This window comes from Chelonia mydas, chromosome 1 (genome assembly GCF_015237465.2).
Source record: "Chelonia mydas isolate rCheMyd1 chromosome 1, rCheMyd1.pri.v2, whole genome shotgun sequence".
Taxonomy (NCBI): Eukaryota; Metazoa; Chordata; order Testudines; family Cheloniidae; genus Chelonia; species Chelonia mydas.
In genome coordinates this window covers 20,149,034-20,159,301 of record NC_057849.1, presented here as the reverse complement: position 1 = coordinate 20,159,301, position 10,268 = coordinate 20,149,034, and the positions used below count along the sequence as shown (strand labels likewise).

At 44.5% G+C, this 10,268-nt stretch overlaps 1 long non-coding RNA gene across 1 annotated transcript; it reads right to left on the bottom strand.

The window, feature by feature from the left end:
* Nucleotides 1-621: 621 nt before the first annotated feature.
* LOC122461977 lies at nt 622-9,381 on the bottom strand. The gene is made up of 4 exons (XR_006284290.1): nt 9,347-9,381; nt 2,292-2,428; nt 1,257-1,313; nt 622-771 (listed from the first exon to the last, which is right to left on the bottom strand). It is a non-coding gene; the product is annotated as an uncharacterized LOC122461977 (long non-coding RNA).
* Nucleotides 9,382-10,268: the final 887 nt, after the last annotated feature.

Below are 10,268 nucleotides of genomic sequence, written 5' to 3'. Positions count from 1 at the left end.
TCTCTTTGTATCTCACTTCCCCACCTATAAAATGGGGATTACAATACAGTTCTCCCTTTCTTCTGTCTTGTGTAGTTAGACTCTGAGCTTTTTGGAGCAGGGACTGTCTCTTAGTATGTGTATTATATAGTGCTTAGCACAATGGACCCCAGATCTTGCTTGGGACCTCTAGGTACTACTGCTACCATAACAGAAATAATACTTTTGAGAGGAAGGGCAGCCACAAACTATCTTAAAGTGGAAGCCCAAGGTAAATACTGTGTCATAATAACAAAAACTAAGGATGGACTGAAACCAGACTCAGATCTGAGTATCCTTAGGCAGGATTTGGGGCATGGATGTGGGGAAGCAACTGCTTAGTAGCATGCTCCCTCCTGCCCTGGGCCTAGGGAGGCCCCAGTGCAGCTGAGTGCTTTGAGGTGGCAGTGAGGGGAGTCAGAAATGCGAGGGGATGGAGCTGGTGCCATACATACACAGCAGAGACTCTGCAGGAGCAGTGCCAGTGAAACAGAAGCAGTATTGCCAATCCTTTGCATTAAAAAATCACCAATCGTTCCTCCCAAAATAATGAGACCAGTTCAATACCCATGAGATTAAAAAAAATATACCTAAGGGATTTCTTTTGATTTCTCCTCTGGTTTATGAAGCTTTAGGGAACATTTGGGTCACAATTTCAAGCTTCCCTCTGGTGCCTTGAGGCTTAGAAACGTCCTTCTTTTTTATATGAAAGCTGAGATTCTCACATCTTCACCTGAATCCAGGAGCTGGAGCCTTAAGAAAAGCAATATGTATCACGAGACACAAACATTAGCAAGTTTGGGAGAGTGAACAGAGGAACACCACAGAGGGGCCTTGCTCAACAGCCTCGGTAATCCATGCATTTTGCTTATAAATTCTCAGATTTCGCAAGATTTACTGCTAGCTGCTCCATGGGACCTGAAACTCCTTGCTTTAGATAGGAGTTAGTACATAACATAAGAACGGCCATACTGGATCAGACCAAAGGTCCATCTAGCCCAGTATCCTGTTTTCTGACACTGGCCAATGCCAGGTGCCTCAGAAGGAGTGAACCTAACAGGTAGTGATCAAGTGATCCATCCCCTGTCGCCCATTCCCAGCTTCTGGTGAACAGAGGCTAGGGACACCATCCCTGCCCACCCTGGCTAATAGCCGTTGATGTTTTTGAGTGGCTTTTGGTTAATTTTCCTTACTAATCTCTGCTCCCGTCCTTTCTGGTGCCACCCAAAATCATTTACCTGGGGCTTGATTAATCAAAATTACAGCTGGGTGATTCTTTTCAGCAAATAGTACATCTGTCGAAAAAAATGCATTTTTTTCAGGTCACAGAAACTATTCATGAATATGACATTAATTTGTTGAACAGTCCCCCCCAACCCAAAAAAAAAAAGTGTTATGGGACTGAGGTATCACTCACAAAATGGAGGGAAGAGGTGGTGCTTCCCTTATAAGCTTTAGCCCAGCAGTTAGGGCACTCCCTGGGCTGTCAGAGACCTGGGTTCAGTTCCCACTTCTGCCTGATAGGAGGAAGGGTTTTGAACTTGAGGTCCCCACATGGGAAGAGAGTTCCCTAGCCACTGGGCTATAGGATATTCTAGTGGGGGTGTTCTACTGTCTATAAATAATTAAATAAGCTAAAGCAGCAGTTGCTTCCATTCTATTCTCCTATGTGGGGGCTTCTGGCCACTGAATCTACACAAGTTTGGTTAAGTGTCCTCTTTGTTGGCCAGCCCCCATTCTTCCCACTGCAATGGCCTATTTGGAATGAGCAGAGAGGCCAACTCCTCATGCACAGTGAGTGTGTCTGACTCCTCAGCCCTGAATGCCGGAGCCCTTTCTCTCCAATGCAGAGGCACCATGACTTGTTCACACAGGTGCTGAGTGGGCTGTCCACCAGCTGGTGAATTTCCCTTAGGTTGACTGAAATCTATTGTAGTTTTAGACTGTTACTTTATTTTCCTAAGCTAGTCACAGAGTGTGCTACCCGCACCAGAAAAGAGCACTCTTGCTTTTCATCACTTTAAGCCCCCCAAACAGATCTGAAATGGATCTGTAATTGTAATCATTTGTGGCATTTGTTTTTTAGTCATGTTGTAATTACGTTCCATCGTCCTTTAGATTAATGAAGCTGAAACGTTAATGACAAATGCCTTGGTGTCATCACGACTGACTAAATTAACAGCAGCAAATGTCAATTTATTTTAAAATACAGGGATTCCCCCTCTGTTATTTAAGGGGTGCTAACGCAGACAAAGAAAGGCAGAATCATTTACCAGGCTTTTCTTCTTAATTTCAGACGTCTCCATTGACAAATGTCTAGCTGATTAGAGATGAGTCATCCATATTAACTGTGGGAGATAAGACTGTAAAGGCTCAGCTCAGCCGCTCCTGTAAAAGCTGTGGGAGGGGGCTGTAGGAGAGGAAATATCAGTGAAGATCCTCCCACAGAGGTCCCTCCACAGCATCAAGGCTATAGACCCTCCCCACTGCTCCAGGGGTGCTGGAACAATTTGTATAGTGGGGGTGCTGAAAGCCACTGAACCAAACTGTACACCCTGTTCCACCCCTAGTTCCAGAACCTATGCACTGCTCTGGACCCCACATCACCTTAACCCTGGTTCCATAGTAAAGGCTTAATTGGAGCTATGGTACCTGGGACTTCTGACACCTGCAGTTGCCCCCAGGAACTCTGTCTGCATGGGGAACACTTGGCAGAAAAGGCAGTACAGCCTCAGGTTATATTATCTTTTCTGTGTAAGCTCTTTGGAAGAAGGAATGATGTGAATCCCCGGCCTGGTTTCTGATCTCTAACCGCCCACATCTCAGTGTGGGCTCCTAACCCAAAGAAGAGGACTCTGTAGGGTTTGGTAGAGGGATGGTGCCCTTGAGGTTGCTGAGACTCTTGCTTCTGTATGGTAGGATGGAAGATCCATGTGTGGATAGTCCCATCCACTCACAGATCTAGGGGGCATGACCTGGGCCAAAAGGACCTTAAGGTTGCAAATTCAAGCACCTGAATGTTAGGAAATGTCAGAATTAAGGTTTCTTGTGCAACCTTAATTTGGCTCCCTTGTGCCTATGCATAATGATAGTCTTTAGTTACATGATTGCATGCTATTTTTTTCTACAGGAGCCTTGTCGTATTTAACCCCCACAAAACAAACAACCCTCCTCCCCCACTCAGCCTGAGGCAGACACCCAACATGTCAAATATCAGGCTAAATGGTTTAAATTTGGCAAAGTTATAAGCAACTGAAAACAGGTTCTTATAATGGGAAATGTCAGATAACCTTAGTAATAAGTGGTGGTACCAGCCTGCCTATAATTAAAAAGTGTAACAAGCAATAGATATTCTCTCCTTCTACAACATTAGCACGGATGCTTTTCAATTGCAGAGATGTGTTCTAATCAACCAGAAACATATCGGTATAATTAGCTATAGAAAGATTTGACTGATTTAACAGCATTAGTAGAGCTGGAGAAAAAACATAATATCAATAATGGTCCGATAATTAACAATTAGAAACAGAAACTGTGTTATCTGCTGTCTAATTGTTCTTTTAAGGCGGAAGGATCTTACCCTAGGAAGATTGATTGGTTGTGAAGACCCGAATCCAAAGCCAGCTGAAGTCAGTGGAAAAGCTCTCATTGGCTTCAGCGGGCTTTGTATCAGGCCCTTCATGGGTAGAGCAAAGGAGGGACTATCAGTCTTAAGGACAGTAGGACAGTACTGCAAAGAGGACAGCATGAAGACAAGTGGGAAGAGGAGTTGTCAGGAGAGGTGCATGAGGTGTAGAGCCAGCCTTCCTGCATCTCTGCTTCATCCTTCCACATCTCTGTACAAACCCCAGCTGGCAATATTGATTCTCCTGTTCCTGTACTCTTCCTACTTGTTTGGGAGACGGTGTGTCTCTGAGACACTACACGCGGTGAGACTGTGTTGTGCTTTGTTTTTATTTGTGTGTGTTGAACAAAGGCCCTTCTCTGTCTGATTAGTGGGGCATTCGGCACATAGGGCCAGTTCCTGGCCCAGCTGCGTACAGGTTTGCCGACTCAGCAGTGTTAGATAGGGAAACTCTGCTCCAGCCTTGCTGAAGCTGAGGAAGGGGCTCAGCATGGCTGCTCCACAGGTCCTGTGGAGCTGCTGATGGGGGAGGGGAGTTAATGCTTATGAGCTCAGTGCCACATCCTAAATTGGTCCCCCATGTATTTTGTCCTTTGAGGCTACTGTAACCCTGGAGCTGCAGCAACCCCCATGGACCTGCCAGGGCAAGATATGTGGGAACAAAGGGTGGGTGGAGGGCCTTCTACCCAGGTGGCAGCTCCATTTCAGTCTGGTGGCCCTCTTGGACAGAATCCCGAAAGGCACTGGATGGGGTCATGCTCTCACCTTCTGCAGCGATGGCAAAGAGGAAAGAGAAGGTAGCCCTCTCATGATGCTATTTCACTCCAACAGATTGATCCAAAGCCCACTGAAGTCAATGGAAATAATCCCATTGATTGGCTTTGGATCAGTTCCCAGTGGCAGGTTGCACCACAGAGCTTCAGTGGGCTCCATGATGCAGAGTTCAGTGGGCGAGAATTTGTCCAATACTGCTTATGTTCATTACATTCACATAATTTTGTTTTAGGTACAGGTCCTTTTTGTTTTATTTGGCCGGATCCTCAACTGGTGTAAATTGGCATAGCTCATTGGAGTTCCACCAATTAGGATCTGGCCTGTTATTTTCTGGACATAATATTTTTCCTATTCCATGTAAAAATCCTTTAAAAAATAAAAAATATTCATGGTTTACCAGTATGAGCCGCTGATCACTTTGAGCACCAGATATAGCAAATTAGCTGCTGCAATTAAAGTGGTTCAAGTTAGACCCATCTATATGTTTTAAAAATATCTCCTTTATAAATACTCCTTTATAGTAAGGAGCTTTGAAAATCCAAACTCCATTAGTTTTATATTTTATCCACATTCAGCTCAGTTATTAGCAGCCACAAACCCAGCAGAGTAAAAATATCAACATCTATTTGTATACTTCAGGGCCTCTCAATCAACTCATTCTATTATCCCAATTTGTAAGGCTGGCCAGCTAAGTGTGTCGTCTGTATTGCAGTGACACATCCTATAATCAGTAGAAAGTAAAACAAATCTCCCATAATGTACCATTTCAGTCATCCTGCTAGAGGAAAACAAAACGCGTATGTTGAACATTTCTCATTCCTCTCTTGTGCTGGATAATTATTTATTTGTAGTTTAAGTACTCCATTATGCATGTGTTAGGGTATTTTAAGCAGTAATAATAACGGTATTGAATTGATTATGTCTTGTAATTAAGCACTGTTTTTCAGGGAGCTGTATGATGGGTTTTTAATTTTATAAAGTGTGTGGGAGGAGGGAAGAATCAAACGAATTATTGGAACACTGAATTAACTAAATGGACTTCAGTCACAGCCTGCATCTGCCCTGGAAAAATACAATGTAGACCAGGTATAATGTCCCTGGATGTGCATTAAAGCTGGAGGAGGTTGGGGCCACAACACTTTGCGCCACTAACTTCCACTATTAGCCACAACCCAAATCCCTCTCCACTTGTTTCCTCCACTTGCTCTTCCTACTCTGCCACAAAGATAATATGTGTTGGTCTATGTGGAAATAAGGTGTCTTTCTTGCAGGGGACACATTTACAACATAACAATCTGCTCTGAGTGAGGGGCGATGTGCAGGTACGTTGCCTGAGGAAGAGCCCAGAGAACTGATTCTCACTCAGTCGCAATTGCTTCCCTGCTCCCCCATTTTTCTGGAGGAAGAATCAACTATCTCACTGCTCTTACAGGAGTAGCTTACTCCCCCTGTGCATTTGGCCAGCTATTCTGGCCACAGAGGAGAGCTCCTTCCCCTCCCCACCTACTTGCTCATAGCAGGGAGTGTCTGGTGATTAACCTTTGCTTTCTATGCTGCAGCTGGAGTCTGAGCTGAGCAGGAGTGAAAGGGGGCGGGACTTGCTCCTTCTTGCTCCCACGTGTGCCCACAGAAGGAGTGTGCTGCGTAAACCCAACCCTCTGAGTTTGCCAGCCTCTTTCCTTCCCACCTCCCTCTGCCCCCAAACAGTCAAACAAAAATACCAAAGAAAGAAACCCAAGCTCTGGCTACTGCTTCTGCTCAAACAGTCAAATGCAAGAACGTTTTGTTTGTCAGTGGATATCTGTGACTGGCGTCATTCAGGGTCCAGATTTGCAAACACACGTGCGTTTGTACAGGATTGGGGTCCTCGAATGAATTTCTCTGAATGTATCCTTTCAGGTGCGAGAAATGGAAGAGTGAATTATTTCACCTAAGTGGATTCAGCGCAAGCTCTAGGCTATACTTACACTATTATTACACATATAAACCACACCTCTGCCACATATATTGGCCAGATATGAAACCCGAAGCTCACTGTGAACGGGGGGAGAGGGGACTGGAGGCATAAGATGGGGAGTGGTGTGGGCACTCTGCGTTGGGTGTGAGGGGCACTTCTGAGACTCAGTGGAGGGGGGCACAATGGCTCCAGGCTGGGAAGGGAGGTCCTGGCCGTTTGCATCTCTCTCGCTGGCCACCAGGGTTAGCTGCTCCCGGCCCTAGCCTGATCACCTGGCTTCCTACCTGCTCCCCCGCCCAATCCTGGGTACTGTGGTGGCCTCTTCAGCCTCACTGGGTCCTGTTCTCGCCTTCTCCCTGCCCCCCTCCTCCCCGACGTGTGCACTTTACAGGGAATACTGGTTCTCACAACATGCAATTGAACAACTGAAGGGGCAGAAATATAGATCCGCCCTCACAATATTTCCATTGTGGGGATGCTAACTCCCTTCCCCACCACCCCTTCTCCCCCTGGGTCCCCGTATGAGACTACAGATGGAAATCTAATCACAAGGACATATGCTTGATATGATTCCTCCCCCTTCTCATCAGTTCATTCTTTCCTTGTGATCTTAAAACAACCATGGAAAATCTCCATCGGCAAGTCCAGTGTGCACTGATGCATATGTTTACCTATGTAGTACACGTGTAGGTGTTCAGTACTGGTACTGTTTGTTTATTATGCTAGTAGAGTATAAAAATGTTATTCGCAATGAAACAAAATAACATTCCTGCCGGTTTGAAGAGTGCAAAGGAAAATCCATAACGTTTCAGTAGTGGTGCCAGTTAATCGGAGCGTTTATAATCTCGCAACCCATTCAGCAACAGGAAAACCTGAAATCCACACATGGCTATTGTGCTTTGCCAGGGAACCAGCCTCCAGATACTGCATCACCAAGTATGTTCTGACACAGAGGCAAATTTCTGTGCTCTGCTAATGTGTAGTGCTAATGGATCAGAGTCTATAAAAACAAATTGTGAAATGAAACAACTGAACTGATAACATACACCGACTTAGGGGGTTGTGTCAATTTTGTAGCTTTCCTGACCAGCTCCCTGTCAAAGTATTGTTTCCTATTAGATGTGTGGGTTGACTGAGTGAGTTTGGCAGGTGCCACTTTGATAGCTCCTGGGAGTCAGAGAATAATTGTAGGGCAGGGTGTTCTGGCTACGCCTCTGACATGTCTCTGCTCACTCTCTATGCTGTGAGTTGATGTAGGCCCCTTATATACTCTACACTGCTGCGGAAACCCTTTGAGCAGGGGGAGTTCATCATGGGGCCGTTCCTGCTGCCAGACTGGTGTAAAGGGACTTTTGTGTAACTGAGAAATGAGCCCTACAGTTTTGGTATCTCAGACGGCTTTCCCCTCACAACACACACCCAATGGCGTACAGAAATTAAATAACCTTGATCCTGAATATTCATTACAGATATTTTCATTTCAGATCATCAATTTTTCCTCTCACTTTATACAATGCTGCAAAGCCTTTCTTATAAATGGTTTTAGAATAACACCATGTGTCTAAATTTCAATTAACAATCCTTTCCATTACTGGGAAGAACATGCATAAACTTACCCACTGTTCTTAAAGACATGTTTCAAAATGGTCTGTCAGTGATTTACATGCCTGTTGGCCCTGAGCCACTTCCTGATAGACCTGGGAAGGGTCTTAGATCAATTGGGACTTCTCGACAAAATGAGAACATTAGACAGAGCCAGGGCTCCATCTTCATTTTCCACATAGCTCAGCCTCCATGACAATCAGTGATAGAGACAGCACTTCCTTCCCAACCCTGATGGAGACAATGCTCCATCACACTCACTGACATTATTGCCCTAACATGGACACAGTTTGATTTCTGACAATGCAAACAACAGCCTTAGCTTCACCCTCATCCCTGCCATCACCAAAACTCCAAGCCCAGCTCAGGTGTGCTTGTTTCATCCCACCTCTCACACAGTTAGAATTCCATCCCCAACTCTGACATAGCAAAAATACCATCCCATCCAGCTCAGTGACAGGCAATAGTCCATGACCAGCTCAGAGGATTTTCAAGATCTGCCATGTAGGAAAAGCTTCATGACAACCTCTGATGTAATCAGAGTACCTTCCCCCTTCTTGGTATATACTGAAATTCATCTCCCTCTGACATACGCAAAGCTGCATGACAGCCACTCATATAGGCCAAGCTTCATTCCCATCTCTGACACTGCTGAAGACCTGGTTATGTCTCAGCTTTTGTTAAAAGTGTGACCCAGACAGAGTCTCATCCTCAGACCTGGAATAGCCAAAGCTCCAAGCCCATCTCCAACACAGACAAAAACACTATTATTAATACCTGTGTCAAGGTTCCTTCCCCACTCTGAACTCTAGGGTACAGAGGTGGGGACCTGCATGAAAACCCCCCTAAGCTTATTTTTACCAGCTTAAGTTAAAACTTCCCCAAGGTACAAACTGTTTTACCTTTTGCCCCTGGACTTTATTGCTGCCACCACCAAGCGTCTAACAAATATAACAGGGAAAGAGCGCACTTGGAAACGTCTTTCCCCCACAAAATCCTCCCAAACCCTACACCCCCTTTCCTGGGGAAGGCTTGAGCAAAATCCTCACCAATTTGCATAGGTGAACACAGACCCAAACACTTGGATCTTAAGAACAATGAAAAAGCAATCAGGTTCTTAAAAGAAGAATTTTAATTGAAGAAAAAGTTAAAGAATCACCTCTGTAAAATCAGGATGGTAAATACCTTACAGGGTAATCAAATTCAAAACATAGAGAATCCCTCTAGGCAAAACCTTAAGTTACAAAAAGACACAAAAACAGAAATATACATTCCATTCAGCACAACTTATTTTATCAGCCATTTAAACAAAACAGAATCTAACGCTTATCTAACTAGATTGTTTATTAACCCTTTACAGGAGTTCTGACCTGCATTCCTGCTCTGGTCCCTGCAAAGGCAACACACAGCCAGAGAGAACCTTTGTTTCTCCCCCCCTCCAGCTTTTAAAGTCTCTTGTCTCCTCATTGGTCATTTTGGTCAGGTGCCAGAGAGGTTATCCTAGCTTCTTAACCCTTTACAGGTGAAAGGGTTTTTCTCTGGCCAGGAGGGATTTAAAGGTGTTTAGCCTTCCCTTTATATTTATGACAACCTGTCTCTTGTATAGGGCTGTTCATCTGCCCATCTCAAAGCACTTTACAAAGGAGGTAGTTATCACTGTACCCATTTTATGGGGAAACTGAGGCACAGAGCGGTGAAGTAACTTGCCCAGGGTCACCTAGCAGGCCAGCAGAAGAGCGGGCAACAGAGCCCAGGTCTCCTGAGTTCAAGTCCAATCCTCCATTTGCCCCATAAAATTAACTTTGTCAATATCTCTGACATAGGGAAAGTTTGACATAGTCAGCTTTTCACCCTCATCTTTCAAGATCAACCTGATAATTTACATATGCTGAGCTCCACTGCAATTCTAGTTACAACTCAGTTTTATATGCAAATGAAAGAGGAAAATAACAGAATTATAAATTCTTGGACACAATTAACGATCAAATATGGTATTTTCTTTACCAAATAAGTAATAACAACATGTTATTAACTGCATTGTAACATTTCAAACAAGCATCTTCATCCTTTCTCTGTGTTGTCCCTCAACCTTGGGAGGCACTTCCCGTAAACATCTATAAAGCAATCCTGTTATCAACCTTCAAATCCTTCCTTAAACCTCTCCTTTGCTGTGAAACCTACACAACAACAATTAGGGTACTGGTGTGCTGTGACCACCAATATGGTGTCATTGTTGCCTTATCCTCCCCCATCTTTCTGTACCCATCTCTTGTCTCATATTCAGATTGTGAG